General features: G+C 41.0%; 1 long non-coding RNA gene across 1 annotated transcript in view; it reads left to right on the forward strand.

Moving 5' to 3' along the window:
- Positions 1-16814, forward strand: part of LOC136789688 (uncharacterized) — a 291948-nt gene that overhangs the window by 51836 nt on the left and 223298 nt on the right. The window contains exons 8-9 of the long non-coding RNA XR_010828602.1: positions 2453-2573; positions 14650-14757. This is a non-coding gene — a long non-coding RNA (uncharacterized lncRNA). The remainder of the gene's footprint in view (positions 1-2452; positions 2574-14649; positions 14758-16814) is intronic.

Here is a 16814-nt window from a genome sequence, read left to right on the forward strand (position 1 = left end):
CCTTGTGAAATGCTAGATCTGTGAAATTTTGTTCTGAGTTGGAGAATATTTTATTCAACAGGACATAGCTTACTCATATACAGCTTTCAGAAAGTCTAAGAATCAAAAGTAGGAGGTAAAGTTTTAAAGAGTCCTGGAAAATTCTGCACTCCTGACAAGAGTATGTTTTTGGCTACCAAATTGGCCCCCTCAACAGCGAGGCACAGCAGAGTATATGAAAAGCATTCTGACCTCTTAAGGTGATACCTTAAGATAGCTATAGGAGATACCAGAAAATACAAGGAGGTCCAAGGGCAAACAACACATTTACATGTTGCATAATGCTCTTAATACTGAAAATGAGTGTTGGCATTTCCTACTTCATGGGTTTAAAACATTCTCAGAACAAGCATCGTTCTTTCCTTACAAATGAACAGGGTAGGCAATATAGTCTTCTAATAAGGTGATCAAGTGATGCTGCTTTTAATTACTTTACTTACTGATTTGCCTGCTCAATGACAGGTTTCACCCAAACACTTTTTCCTGGAGCCATGATAATTTGGGAGACATTCACACCAGACTATACAGTACTTTGTGGTTTTTTTTTCCTCCTGATTTTGCCAGTCTGGTGGATTTGTTTTTGTTTTGTGAGTACGGTTCTGACAGTCCAAAGGTAAGATTTTCTTTCTTGCAGGCTATAGCAGCAAAGGAAAAGCCAAGGTAAATTCCCAGTCAGCACACCTGGTGCCTTATGTGTAAGACTTGGGCATTGGAAAACGAATTACTAGGGTCTGGCCAGTCCTTGTGCTGCTAAGTGCATTATAGGGCAGGCAGCCATGACTATTTTGTAGTATGGAGCCATGGGGATAAAACCAAAGCCAGCCAGTTTTTAAGGGCCCTTGGAAGCTCTAGGATTTTCCATCATGGATCTGATATCTGTTGCTGCAGAGTACAAAGATGTCAGGTCCTTTTGCTTTCAGCCTGGAGTTACCAGTGTTGTGCAGGCCAGTCAGTGCTGGTTGGGAATTTGAAATGCCTCACGTCATTTCTTCAAAGTTTTGTTTTTTCATTTAGTGGTCTGACTGGATGCTCAGATGGCTTTACCGAAGAGCTTTTGCAGAACACTCTAGGGACAGATTTTGCAGAAGAATCTTATGCTCGGCCAGTCCCAAATGGCAGTAGGAGTTGTTGCCTAGTGCATGCTTTCACTGATGGGCACCACTAATGACTGGTACACGCCTTGTATCTGTCCAGTTCCTGGCACACTAGCCTCTTTTTTTCTTTGAGGGGAAGAAATGAAGAAATTTGTTTTCCCAAAGTCAGACCTCTTTTATATATGCATTTACTACTTTAGTTTGCGTATTGCATGCTATTTATAAAACAGCCACATAGTATGCTCCTTGCGTTTAGGTCATCATTTACTAAAGAAAGAAATCAAAGACTGACTACATCCTTAGTTGCTGAAAAATGAGATTTGAAGCCAGTCAGTTCTTAAGCTAAGGAGTTGGCTCCTGCTCTCTAAGAGCCTGCTTCTTTCCTTTTTTTTTTTTCTTCTCATCTCTTGTGATGAGACAATTTTTAAGTAGAAAGAGAAAAGACGTGTTACTCTTCCAAAATACAACTGAAGGGTGAGAAGTAGGAGGCATAAATAGTGTTTGGATGGGAAAGAAATAACGCTTTGTCACCTATTTGCTCTTGTCCTGTAGTCCAGCAGAGACTTTGAAATTTGCTGCTGCTCTAAAGAAGTTCTCCTCTAGCCAGGAACAGCTGCAGTCTCATCACTGTGGATTGAGTCTATAGGTATTTTGTCAAGAGTTCATAGGACTGCCACTGAGTATGGGATACTTGTTGCTGTGTTCAAAGCTGCACCTACAAAGAAAATCTAGTCTTTAGTGACTCTCATTCAATCCAAGTGAATTTTGAGTGTCTGCTGTTCTTTTATGAAAAGAACATTTAATTGTTTGAAAATATAATAGTATCAACATTTAATGATTTGCGGTTTGCACTCTGCACTTGCAGCAAGCTGATGTTTACAGCTGTCTGTGTGGTTAACCCATAGGAATGGGACCCAAGAGCCGTAACTGTGCCTATGAACTTACATAGGAATTCTTCATGTATTTTTCTGCTGAGGATCTTGGAAGTTACAAAGAAAAATTTTTTACCTTATATTTTTAGATATGGTCTGCAAAGCATCATGCCCTGCTACTTCTGTAGGCTGGTTTGATCCGTAGGTCCAATTTTTGTTATTTCCTCCCCTTTGGGGAGGATAAAACTCATTTAACAGCTACTAGCAGCAAAGCAGCATTCAGGATTTTGTATTGGTACAATAGGCAATGGGCCTATTTTGTACAAGAACTGAAATCTTACTATGTATGGATAAAGTGTCTACTAAAGATGATGTTGAGGTGCTGTTGAGGGATATTTATCCTGTGACAGAAAGAAAAGTGAAATTAAACCTAATTCTTCTTTTCAGGAGAGTATCGCAAATGAGAGGAATGACTTAAGCTGTGTACAGAGATCAACTTGCTGAAGTTCTGCTGAGCCACACGCAGAAATAGATTTTGGAGTTGCAAACTGTCTTTTAATTGTACCAGGTAATATTTGGTATCATTTAGCATCCAGATGTTTGCTTTATTCACTTTTTTAATCAATACAACTTTGTAAACCTGATCTTCTGGACAGCCCTACAGGGAACCTACTGCGTGTTTGGTTCCTTATCTGCTCCATGATCCTGCCTCTAATTCTTTAGTCGGGAGTCAGTATCTAGTAGGACATGTAGAAATGACTTTGGCTACATCTGCTGGGGAAGACACAGTAAGCCCTAGGAGCCCATTGTTTATCTTAACCTCTAGTGCCCCCTTGCATTTTCAGAAAGTCTTCTGTTTAAGTGGGACATCAGAGAGTCAAAATTTGCAAGGTATCAAGCAAGAAGGCTAATGAGAAGGAGTTGCCATCATGATATCGCTGCCACTTAGGGTTGTAAACATGGCCAGTCTGGCTGGTTTGCTCTGTAATTGTCAGAAGTCAGGGACTGGCTGTGATGGTTGTTTAAGAAGTGTGGTTTTCAGTGTTGTTTATTCTGAGGTGGTTAAGTGGAAATTTGCCACTGTCCACATCCTTTGAGTCTGAAACTTGATTGTAAAGACTATTTAGACTCTCCCTTTACAAATGATATGAAAGGTTAACATTGGTTTCTCAGACAATATCTATATATTTTACAGACCTGTATGATGTTTCTATCTGTTGGGAGAAGAGATCTTTGTCTCTGTTCTTACTGGTAAAGTTGTGAGGAAAAAACTTTTTTCTCCAACCAGTCAAGGATAAAATTCAGTCAAGAGGCTGTGACTTTTTTTTTTTGTTTGTTTGAGGTTCTAATGGTTTATTCATTGCTGTTTAAATTTTATCTCTCGTGGAATACAATTCACATCCAATATTTTGGACACTTGTGCACCTACACATTGTTATTGGCACTAACACATTTCACATTTTATGGTTTTGAATGGATATCTGGGCCAAGAGGGTAGAGGAGACTAGTGGAGACTGGCTACAGAATGGCAAACTAACTCCTTCATAGCCTAGTTCTTGCTTTGAACTTCACATATAGTGGTGATATTTGATCGTCCTAGATTGTTTTATGATGGCCAGTGTGAAATGAGTTAGTGTCATCAGTCAAGTCTGAATGGACTGGCACACAGACATCTACCTTGTGGGCTTCTGATGTGAGCTGCTGTGATCTGTGTAAAGGTCAGTATAGATTTTCTGCACAGAGCCACTCCTGTCTTTTATTTGCTCACATTTCCCATCTGCAGAGTGAGGAGAGTGACCCCTCTTGTAGGTTCAAGCCCAAAGCAGAGTCAGAAATGGCATCTCTTGATCCAGGCATTGGACATCACAGGTAATTATGATAGAAGAACTTCTGCTACTTCTGACTCTTCTGTGCAATCTCTTCATAGAGACTGGTATTTTTCATTTAGGAAATGAATCCTCTGTATTGCATTCCAGGTCTGTTTATGGTGGTACTTCTGCCTTGCACATTCTCTGATCTGAGCATTTTAGTTTCTGAAGTTCTTTATCATCACTGCATTTGCTTAGTGTGACCCACTCTCGGAAATCATGGAGCTTGGACCCAAAGGCAGGAGCTCCATGTGGACTGGCCATTAATGCTTGCAGGAAGCAGTTCGTAACAGAAATAGCAGTAAAAGTCTGCGTGTCACAAGTGAAAGCATGGCTTGTTAAAGAGCACAGTGGCCTTGTGGCCAGGAAATAGTGTTTCTTCACGGTGTAAAGTATGTGGTAAGGTGGGGGAAAATACATACATGATGCGTTATACTTGGTGGGGAAGTGTTAGCTGAGCAGAGGGATGGAGTGTGTGGGGAAGGGTTTGCGTGTAGTACATGGGTAGGAAAGGGTTTGTGTGCAAGGAAGGCTGTGAGTTAATGAAGGAAAGAGTGGGCTTTGACTGCTTTGTGTGCTTAGCAATGCTTTGGCTTGCAGAGGAGGAGAGTTGTGGAGGGAATAATGGTGTCATAAGGCCTCTTCTGAGGCAGTATGTAACCTGTGCTTTGAGGACACTTACCCATAATTATGGGCGGCCATCTGAATGGTTAGAGTGGAGAATATGCACTCTGGTTCAGTTTCCTTCCCTTTCAACTAGTCTTAGTAGTTTTAAAACAGTGGCTTGGGGTCAGGTCTTTCTATTGAATCATGGACAGATTGAAACATTGATCCGAAATCACGCACACTACTTTTTTATTGTCTGGGCCGTAGAGGATGCTCTCTGAAATGGGGGCTTCCAGAGGTTACGATTGAGTCTGATATATAATTCTTGTCTAGCGGCTTTGAGCACTAGGCAGTTCTTTGGTTCTCTGTAGACTTTTTGGCTAAGAGAAACCTTTTGATTCTTCCATCATGCAGAGGTTCTTTTTGTGTGCTGTAGTTGGTATGGCTGTGCTCTTCCCCTAGGACAGCTACATCTCATCAGATTTAGGCAGTGGTCCATCTGTGCAGTCTGACAATTTCTCCAGTTAATTTTGTAGTATCCAGTAGCAGAGAATATTGTGACTTCAGGTACATAATAACACAAGTACGATTTAAGACAGCTCAGACAGAAGCTTTAATAAACATGATCATAGTGAGAGAATATCTGGGCAGCATTTCCCTCTCTGCTTTCCTGTTCTCTGCCAAGTGCTTGCAGAGACCAGAGTTATAAGAAAAGAAAAAGAGGGAGGCAGGGGGTGGAAATCATTCTGATATTAACAAGGCCAGGTGTCTATCCCTTCAGATGATCCTTTGTATGTTAAAGAGACCCAGTACCCGTGCCTGGGAAAGATAGACTCGTTAAGCAGCATGTTAACTGCCACAATTTGCAATATAGGGAGATGGCTCTTGTTGGAGCCTGTAGAAGTGGCAGATCCAGTATTATTTTAGTGTAGAAGTGGGGGGCTGAAAACAATCACAGGCTACTAGCTTTTAGTCAAAAGCAATGTTTCTCTTGTTAGGATGAATTTCTTACACAGACTGCTCAGATGTTAATAATTTTACCACCTCACCAGAGTACAGCTCAAAAGTCAAGCACTGATAGTCCTGAAGTGCTAACCTGTGGTCAGCGTATCCCTGAAAATTCAGGCTAAAGAGCAAATAGCTGATTTAACACTGCTAAGTGTGTAACTTTATGTTTCTTTCTATTCCTTAGTGAAGGAGTGTCCAGGCATAAGTGAAGAAGACGCCTGTGAGGTTTTATTTTTAATTGAAAATTAAACAAATAATTCTTGCCAGTTAGGTTAAATCTAGTTACTTGCCAAGAAATGCCTTGTTCCTACAAGGCTGCAGGCATACAGATTTACCTGGCAACATTCAGAGGCATCTGTGGTGCCTGATGTTTGGTGATATTTACCACGTTGCAGACACTTCGCTAGTCTCCAAAATGCATTTTGTGAAAGCCAGCTTGTAAACTGAAATTAGAAGAACTTCAGGCTTTTCTTTCAGCAGAGCTCTCTCTGGGCAGGGGGCACTGAGAATCCGTGAGGGGGCAAATCAGACGTGCTTTATAAGGACAAGTTTGTTATCCTGCCAGCTTCAGCGTTGAGACTGGTATGGTGATCTCTTTGTATCCATGGCCTTTTTCACTAACTTTTCAGCCTCTCGTTCCAAGTAGGTCTGTGATGAGCCCCCGAGTTTTTATTTGTTACTGCAGATTTTTTTCTTTGGTTAAAGAATAAAGCAACGATAATTTTTCCAAAGGATGCACGGAGGAATATATGACAGTTTGGTTTTTACTGCATTGCACTAGCTTAGAGCTGGATAGAGGGAATGTGTGATGGCTCACTTGCTAACTGTAAATTGTGTGAAGGCAAGACTTCAGAGATGGATTGTTGCAGGCACTTTAAAGTCTTTACTTTTATAGCACATTCCCAGGTTTGTTGGAGAGAAAGGAGGGGGATTCAAGGTGAGGCTGAAACAAAACTTGCCAGCTAATATGCTTTCAATTCTACTGATCTATTTATGCTGAGGATATATACGGTACCTTCGGCTTCTGTTTCAGGTAGATCCGGTTTTATTGTAACTGGTTATTACTGTTGGCACGGGAAGCAAGGGAGCAGCTGCAGGCTCAGTTTGCTTTGCTTTTGAATTTAACTTTTGGCAAAGGCAATTTTGTACACAGGATCAGTCATTTCTTTTCCATCTATTTGTTATAAAATCAGATAAATAGAAGTATGCCAGCACAGAAGTTGGAGGAATGGCGTAATACTATTGGATGAAAAGACAAAGAGGATGAAATAAACTAGGCACCATATTAAATAACCCCCTTCCTGTCAATTATGATGTTACAACATGTTTCTTACCCTGCCACAGAAATGGTTTGTGTTTTTCTTTTGTATAAAGCATTGTAGTCTTCTTTGACTTACCTTACATTTTTGTCCATCCATTGCCTTAATTCTTATGAGAAAACCCTTTTTCCTCATAGTCCGCAGGTCCTGTTCAGGAATTCAGGAAATGTACTGTGGGTAACTAAGAAGAAAAGGCAGGTAATTAAAAATATCTTTGGCTCATCAAGCCTTACTTCAGCCCACAATGAATTGTCTGAATTCTGTACTATGTTAAGATACTCAGCTTTGTATTAGATTTTTCCACTATCAGCCCTGTAACAGGCTTTTTGACACATTGCTTATGGTCTGGGAGATGTAGTTTGTGTCTGTGTTTGTGCTGCAAATTCTCAGCTGTGTGCATTTGGTCTTTCAAGCCTATTTTAGTTCAAACTAATGACTTGAGAGAGCATTACCTAGATTCACAAGTGGTTTCCCGCACTTGAATCAATTGACTTAAATAACCAGAAGGAAAATAATTATGGAGCATAGATACAGGATAAAAATGGGTATACAAGGTAGATACATTCTTTTAGGAAATGCACACTGGGAACTTCTGGTAACAGATCTATTCTTTTGAAAACCCAAGTCTGAAAAATCTGTATGACCATCTCCAAAATTAAATGGGATATGCCTTCTTACACTGAACAGCGTGACAGACTGTAATGTAGCACAGTTCAGACTTTGTTCCTTTAGGAACGTGGTGTGATTTTAATGTGCATAGGAAGGACAGGGACTGGCTTTGAAAAATCTAACCACAATGCTCAGCTGAACATTGCTGGGAATCTTTCACACAGCTGGGTTATCACCTCAAAATATGTTCCCAGTCCAGAAATAAAACATCTTTCAGTTGTGTTTGGTGAAACATTTAAAGCTGACCGTGAAGCAGATGTGACATATCAACAGCAGTTTCTGCAGATGAGTAACAAGGCTCTTTGGGAGTGCTAAAAATAATCATAAGCTATAATCATGAAGAGGCATCCCTAGTAGCCAATCTACAAATAACTAAGCTAATGACTAGTATGGGAGGTTTACATCTTTCATATGTTTTTAGTACTTTTCAAAGCAGAGGTAATGTGATCAGGAGGTTAAAGCAAAGAATGGGAATGTGAGGATGGTTTCTAGTCTTACACCTGACTTGTGGGACTTGGAATAATCACAGCAATAGGATTTAGGATCTTGCAGAACTGTGATACTACTTTGTCTTCAGCAGTTTCAAAATTCAGACGGTTAATATGGGAGGAACATTTTAAAATGCAATTCCACCACTAAGTAGGGGAAAATAGTTATCTTGACAGTAGTTTGCAGCCCCCCTTATTAGAAGGAAAAGCTTTACTGTACATGCTGCTTCTTTACCCTGTAAGCTATTTTTAAACACGGTTCATCTGACCCAGTGTGGATGTCTGCAATCTGAGCGGGTCCCTTTGACTCTCTTTGTTAGATAGAGAGCAATAGCCACATTGGTGGTTTGCTTGCTTTTTTCCTGAAGTATATCTCTATATCCAAGCTACTGAATGACACTGTAGAAGTGCTCCTTTCCCCTGTACTAAACGATAAAGGGGATCCTGAGGGGATTATCAGAGATGTCTCCATCTTCACTGTAGATGTCAAAAGGGGGACAAAGCAACATTTGATTCCCACACCATTTGATTTCAGTTGCAGACACGACCTTTCACACTCTTCCCTTCTGGGGGAAGCACTGTTTGCCTGCTGGACTGAAAGATGATTGAGGGCCTTCCTCTATCTTTGAAAACGTGAAAGAATTTGGACAAGTCCATTCACTTGTTTCACCATCTGCCTCCTCTTCAACAGCCTCAGGGGAGTAGGGTTGCCTTGCCTATATGCAGAGGGCTCTTGCGTGCTGTAGATTGCACAGTCTGTCTCGTCAGCGTCACAGGTGCTCCAGCTCTGTGGTTACAGCCGTGGGAGATTAAGATTCATTTCCACACCTACTTCCTTCTACAAACAACTTTCGCTTTAACTCACGGAAACGTAAAAATATTTGGGGGGGCTTCAAGTGGGTTTTTTGGAGGCAGTACTTAGTTTTGTAAAAGTGCTCTCTGTTATGATAACTAAACCAAACCAATAATGTCCATTCAGGTAGTTCTTCATCTTTAAACAGGTATTCTTGAGAGGCTTAGGGCTTGATTCAACCCACAGCAAAAAGTAATAGCAAAGTTTTTCTGAGATTGTGTTGATGGAAGGGGCTCAGGATTCAATCAACAAATCCAGATGAAATCCTGTATTCAAATTTTCCAGCAAAAGTGCTTGCAATTACGGATTAGTTGGAAGTTGCTAAATTGTTAAAAGCCTTTTTTTTTTTTTTTAATAAAAAAAAGCTTCCAGTCTGCATTTCTAAAGGCTAAGTAATGTACTTCCCTGATCTTTGTTAATGCTAAGTTAAAAGGTCACAAGTTATTGTAACCTAGGTTGCTGATAGCTTCTCTGAAGGTAAGGAGAGAGAAAGATATTTCGTCCATTCACATGAAAGGCTATACCTGCCAAAATATACCTAACATCTCAAATGTTGCAGAGGCTTCCTGCTTCCTCTCTAACATGTAAAAATGTGGTTTTACTTGCAAGCAGCTGATGGTGTGAAAACTCAGATACACCTTTCTTTTAGATATAACTATTTTGTATTCAGTATTTCTTTATCTTTAGAAGTGATTGGCAGTAAGTTCTTCTAATGGTCTTGCAGGCTTTTGGTAAAGGTCAATTTTGTATCTATATGAGCATATACACAAAAAATAGAATTTTAGAATCATGACATATACTTTACGTTTTGGGATGAATGGAAATATAGTCCATTCGGAAGGATAAATGCTTTTTTTCCCTTAAATTAAAGGAAGCTGTTTTTGCTTAAAGACATTTCTCCCAAATTACCCCTTTAAAATGAAAGTCTGAAATCTTAAATTTTGACAATTTCAAAACAAAATAGTCTGTCTTCTGAGTTTTTTGGTTTTTTTTTAAGGTATTTTCATCCAAATGCATTGAGTGTTGTCACAAATATTATCACTTGTCTTAAAGACTATATTTTGGAGGAAAAACAAGTACTTGAGGAGGGGGAAGAGGAGGAAAAGAAACCCCTCACCACCAAAAACTGCAGCAGCTCTTACAGTGCAATGAATGGTCTCCTTAGATGAAATCCAAGGACAGGTGCCGCTGCAAAAGGTGGAGTAGTTGCTTTAGACAGAAGTAAAGCATGCTGAATAAGCAAGGAACCAATTTCACTTGCCAAGACTGATAGCCTTGACTTTTTATTGCCATTATAAATGATTTTTTTAGAAGGTCCAGTTGAGAATCTGGACATCTTTTCTAAGGTCAGGGGTCCAGCTGAAAAGCTTGTAAGGTCCTTCCCATCCTCTTTAGACAAGGACTTCGGCCAGACACCTTGCAGAAGTAGTTTTCTCAGTTGTTAGTTTTCCAGCGTTTTACAATTCTACTGAAGCTGGGGAAAAAAAAAAAAAAAGTACCTTTCACTGGGAAATAAGTGTTCAACAGGAACTGTGAAAGAAATATGCTGCAGTTTCATGGTGGGAAGGTTATTTTTCTACCTGAACTATGATATAATAGTACTTTTAAGCTTTATATCATTCATCTCCCAGCCAGGACAGGATTGATCTTTGAGGCATAAATTTTTGTTCTGCCAGGACTGCTCTGAGTGAGAAGAGTGTGATTTAGAGCTGAGCTGAGAGCCAGGAGTGCTGCATTCAGTCCCTTGATGAGTTTACTTGAGCAGCTCTCTCTTTGGTTTTGTGTCATGTATGAAATGGGCTGAGACAGACATTCAGTTGCTATTCTTGTCTCTGTAGGTTCCAGAGCATATGGCGCGTGAGTTGCCTCTTGGTGCCTAGGACACTGGGGACACAGATCGTGGTTGTGACTTCCAATGCAAGTGACAAGCAATAACAGGAAACGAGGGATTTTTGGTCTTGCCTCTGTTTTGGAGTGACCTTGTTAAGGTCTTTGTATTCCTGCATTTAATCTGTAAAGATGGCCAGCTAAATCCTAGATGGGGACTAGCCACTGTAGAGGTGAAAGGGGTATCCCCAAGTCATTGTCCTGCCAGGAGAAGCTCCTGCTTACCTGATCCTGCTCTCCAGACAAGTCTCCTCACTTTGCTTGTACTGAAACTGGCCTGAGCATGACTCATGAGCCAGCAGAGGGAGGCTCTTCATGAAGCAGAAAGGAGCGAGCAAATGGGTGTGGCAAGAGTAAAGAAATGGATGTATAAAGCAGCATAAGTATTACCTCTTGTTAGGGAGGATGTTTACCAGCATGGGAACACAAATGGGACAGACAGAAATCTTATTTAGAGGAGAGGAGAGGAAAACAGTGGTGGAAGTGTGTGTATGGGTGTAGCATGACAGTCCTGTACAGGGTGAATTAAGAGCTACTAAGTCCTGTATATTGTTCTGTTACTGGCATGGTAGTAATTTTAATGAAAATTTGCACAGGAAAAGGCTGTCTTTGATTTAAGAAACGAAACAAACAAACACCAAAACCCAGGCGTTTCCTATGAGGAAAAACTGCCTAAATATTTACAGGTTAAACCAATATTTTGAAGTGAAATGATGATTTCTATTTCCCTGTCTTAAAGTAGTTCTGTTTTTCTTATTTTTTAAACCAAAATTATAAAACAATTCTGTTTTAATTTGACACAGAACAAATCTTTTTGCATCTAACCAAAAGTGTAAGCTTGAAATGAGATTTTTCTATTTGCAATTATTTGCCTTAATTATCAGTAAAGGTAAAAGTGTTATCACTTGAATTTATTACTGAAAAAAATGTGGGGTTTTGGCTCATTTTTAATTACTAGTAAGTCATGCAATACAGTTTAGGCATAGATAATGTTTATGGATAGTTAAAATGAAGAAATGTTTTGTTGTGAATGAATGGCTGCAGTGCTACACACTTACAACTTGGTTCTCAAATAATCCTGGCTTGCATGATCTCCTGCTGAATTTGAAGGCAGAAATGAAGTACAAAACGGCAACCACACGCATCACTCATAAAACAGGACACAGAAATGGATGGCCTCCAAGTACCACTGAAATCCTGCTTTATGATCATCTGTCCTTATTTGCAGGGCCAGTTGTAGGAGCAATAAGCAGGCAGCTGCCCAAGGTAAGCAGGCTGCTGCGAGCAGCGAGAGGGCTGCCTGCTGGGCCTGTGCCAAAGCCCTGCTGCTGCCAGAGGTGTGAGCGCGTGGCTGGCCTTGACTTCCCTCCTGCCATCAGCTGTGCAGCAGCTGGGGCTTCACATCACACAGCTCTTCGTCCCAGGTCCTTCGCTTCATCCCTGGTCGCTTATCCTTGGGCATCCAAACTGAATCAGTGTATACTGAGGAAACGCCTTGAGCTGTCTCTGCCTGGCTCTGCAATAAACAGCCTCCAAGAGTTTGCTTCTCACTGCGTTAAACGGTGCTGAGGCGTTCATCACCTGCAGCTGCTGATCAAAGAGGAGGGAGACTTCCTTGACAATACCTCCTTGCAGATTAAATGGTGCGCGTTGCCTGAGTCGACCTAATTTTTCGCAGACTGCCATAAATCTATGCACATCTTTCTCTTTTTAGAATAGTATCTGCAGCTTTCCTTTTAAGATAAAAAGCTAGAAGAAAGTCAAGCTGACAGTAAAAATAATTCCTTATATGTATATACAGTTTGCATAAAATATATTCCAGCAATGTTTGTTCTGTCAGCTGGAGAAGAGCTATGTTTTTCATTTACACTTCTTTGAGTTTTTTTGGGGGGGCTGTGATGACATGCCAGACACTCTGGAAGAGACTAGGGAGCCTAGCCATCTCTGGGTTGAAGCAGTGTATAAACTGTTCCATTTTTGGTGCAGATCTAACATAAGAATGGAAGTCTTTGAGACGTCAGAAGAGAAACTAATTATGGTCATGAGTTTTGAACTGTCACCTTCTCTTGACAAATGGCTTGGTAATTGGAAGCAGTAGAAGAATCCATGCACTCTCTAATCTTGCCGGGGGGAAAAATGTCATCTATCGTCAAATAAATCTTTCCTCTTGCCAAATGACTGTTGAAATGAGGGTTCTCTAGCATTTGCTCTAGACTGTTTGGAAATAATAATCCAAAACACTGGCAAAGTGAGTTACTGTGTTTGCATTGTATATGTGCAGGAAGCTGTAAACAAAGTATCAGAAGAAAGGAATTGGAATTGAAAAAGTAGAGTAGCATTTGGAGCTCAGAGATGTATATTATATTCATTTTCTGGCTGCTGGGAGCAAAGGTCATGTTTGTCTGGGATGTCTTTTAACATTAGAAACTATCTGAACTATCTGGTGAGTACTTGAGTAGGAGCCTTTTCACTGACATCCATACTTCTCTGGCATTGATGGTGAGGACTTGCTTACTTTCTGAACCAACTTCAGACTGATGCAAAGTGGGGTTGTAGACTTCATGTTGCAGGAAATACCATCCTTTAAGTCATATGTAAAATTGAAGATGTAGCTGTGCTTTATATCATTTCATTCCACTCATTTCCCAAAATCTTTGTGTTTGCTATAGTTTTGTTATTTTTGTTTCTTGCAGTGGTAAGATCTGATTTGTCTGATATCCCTTGTTTCTTCTTTTCAGACTCTGTTTTGGATGTGAGTTATGTTTGAATTCTTCTAAATTCAGGTCTCTCTCTCTCTCTCTCTAATGCTCTTGTTATCTCTGTATTAAGCAGAAGCATGTCTGTTTAAAGAAGCCCCCTTTGGAATCAAACATAAGGAGTGCTTTGGATGTCACAGGTGCTTTCTGTGTTTGATGCTTGCTAGAAAATGGCTTAAGCTGGAGTGTAGTCCTAATGGATTTAGTACGTTTCTGTTACTAATCATAGTTGTATAATAGGAGTTGCCACGTGGAGATCTGAGCCTTTTTGCACCAAAAGCTGCATCACCTGTGGAGAGGTCCTCAGTGCTCAGGAGTGGCTGGGAGATTGTCCTTGCTCCCTGACTCTTGCACACAGAAGAGTAAAGGCAGAGAGGGCAGCAGGTGGGAATGGTGCCTGGCTCGGGGCTGCAGGGCAGAGCCAAACTGTCCAGCAGTCAAGGGCAGTTTCTCAAAGGGTAGAAACACATAATGTTCTACCTGCGGATGTGAACTCCATTAAGAAATGTATTAGCAGGGACCAAAATGGACAGTAGCTCTAACTTCTGCTTTTAATGTTTTTTTCATTCCCCGATTCATGTTTTAGTGGTTTTTATTTTAAGTTTTAAACATTTAGAAAAATCATTAATGCTAACTGGGCAGTGTGCATTAACTGTCCTTGTCAGAGCTTGCTCTGCAAAGCTTATGGGACTTTTTACTGATTCAGCTTTAGAGCTGTTGTCTTTGAGTATAGACTCTCGTCTTTAACAGTGGAGATCCTACTCCGCTGAAGTGCATCAGGCATGCTGTATTTCCAGACTGATAGGCCTCATATCTTTACAGACCAGCCCTTCTTTGGAAGACTTTGAGCATGTGCAGGGTATCTATCTACTGGGGTATATTAGTCTGACATATTAGTTCACATTTCTTGGGAAATTAGTTTACATTGGGCTTGGGAACTGGAGCTTCAGACAGATGCACTGGTCTAAGCTGGTGTAAAGTTGGTGGAATTACAGCAGAGGCAGATCTGGACAACTGTTGCTCCTGACTTGGGCTCAGTGGACTTGAACAGACTGAGGGTGTCCAGCTTTTCTGGCCAGTTTAAGATGATTTCCATTGAGCTGTTTCATTAATGAAGCAGGTGCTGTTTTCCTCTGGAGAATGTAGTTTAGTATTTTACCAGTTTTATCTGTTCTTTCTTCCCTCTGTAGGATTTCTCAATGAAAGTACCAAGCATAATGTTGAATTGGTGAAACTGAATCCAAAGGCTGCCTCAGGGATATGCTCACCTGCTCAGTCTTGATTGTGGCTGCACAGAGGTAGATGAGTTTGTGTTTCATGTAGCTAACATACCATGACTGCCTTTCTAATAACCTGTCCAATGGCATTTACTCAAAATCCAGAGTATTGTGAATGGGTGTGTCTAGTTTCATTAATAAATAACATTGGTATCGGATGTGGTTAGCTGCAGGTTTCACTGCTTTAATACAGACAAACCAATTTACACATGGCCCAAGTTTGAGATCAGGACTGCCCAGTGTCTGGAATGATCAGCTTTTAGCCATACTCTTCAGAGGGCTGGGTTTACCTTTGGCTTATACCTGGCTGCTGGCAGAGTGGATGTCTGTGTCCTTCACAGCTCATCTGGGGTCGTGCTACCTTGGAGGAAGTTACATTACCTAATGCACATGTTAGGATGATGTTAGGAGGATGTTAGGACATGTTCCTGTAGCACACAAGCGTCTCTGGTGGTTGCTTAGATGAAGACAGTGTTCATCGGCTCCTGAAGACAGAGAAAATATCGGAACTGAAGGCAGCTACAGGATGGTCTGGAGAGCATGAGGGGAGCTAGGTGCCCTTCCAGCCCTGTGCTTTGAGCCGTGCTAATGGGATGGCTCCAGCTCTCACTGTGCTTGCCACTCCTCCTCTGCCCACCTGGTCAGTGTTCTGTAACACCCTACTGCCTTGCACAGGAAAGCCATGCTGACCTATGGAGCACAGGGACTCTCTGAAAGACTGAACAATGAAGACTAAGAAAGGAGCTCAGGGGTTGGCTGTAAGATTTGTTTATATGTTTGCTCTTGGGCAAAGTACAGTGTGGGAAGAGATGGATCTAAAAATAAGAAAGATGAGAACTTACCTACAGTAGGAATCACTAGAAAGAGGATGACAAGGAAAGCAGCAGAAATAAATGGGACAGCAACACAGGCTTGGAACAGAAGGTATGGTAGGAAAACCAAGGTGAAAGCAATCACTGAAGCTCCCTCTTCCTACATCATCTTAAATGTAATTCTACAGAAGGCTCACCTTGCTTTCACACAAAATGCAGCCTGCTTCCTGCAGAGTTTTGTGTAGGTGTGGAAGATCCATCCTTAGAGCTGCTTGCCACTTAGTGCTGTTTGAGGAAAGGGACAGTTGCCAGGAGAGGATTAGGGACACACACACATGAAAAAAATAATACTGGGATGTAGCCACATTTGCAGCATCTCATCAACAGCAGAGTACAAGCTCAGCTCCTGTGAGAGAAAATGAGATGGCCTTTTGATTGAAGATTTGATTGAAGAGAGATGCTGACTGACCTCCAGTATAGGCCAGAGGTTTGGCAAAGGGAAAATACCAAGTCAGCACTCTGAACTGCTGCTATTTTTTTGATTCCATTAAAAGCTCTAAAATCCATTTTAATATTGGGAAAATACCTGCATTTTTAATAGGCTTTTATCCATCATAAGATCATAAAAGCTTTCAATGAACATCCGCTGCCTCTGGGAAGGCTGGAGGGACTAACCTTCAGATTTCAGAGCCTAGGATGACAAATATGCTGACAGGGCTTTAAAATAAGTCACAGAAAAACAGACTTGCTTGTGAACCTGAAATAGGCTGTCAAGGGGAAACACCTTTGCATACTTGCTGGAAAAGCTCAAGACAAAAAGTCTGCTAATCACTGTGCAGCTGAGCTGCCCATTCAACGCCTTTGTGGAGTTAACCTGGAATGTCAGCAACAAGCAGATCTTAGCTAGCTAAATGTGTTTATAATTATATATCTGTTACGTAGGTATACATTGTGGGCTGGTCTACAGTTGCTGGGAGGCTGCTGTACGCCTTTCTGGCAGTGCACAGCTGTAAGAATCTTACCCTGTATGTGTGATTGTGTGTAAAATGTCTGTAGCTATTACAAAATGAGGAGGTTGTTTCAGATGAGTGTTCCAGCACTGTTTCAATCCATGCTTCTGTCTAGATACTGTGCATGTCTAATACAAAATTTATTTCAAACTGTGTTTCAGAGATAGCTGGCATTCTAAAATCACTGCCCTCTATGAGGGTGGAGATGTTGTCTTTCTGCAGCCACCATTTATCAATGTTTTCAGTTGCAATTTGC

The sequence above is a fragment of the Anser cygnoides genome, chromosome 1, assembly GCF_040182565.1.
Source record: "Anser cygnoides isolate HZ-2024a breed goose chromosome 1, Taihu_goose_T2T_genome, whole genome shotgun sequence".
Taxonomy (NCBI): Eukaryota; Metazoa; Chordata; class Aves; order Anseriformes; family Anatidae; genus Anser; species Anser cygnoides.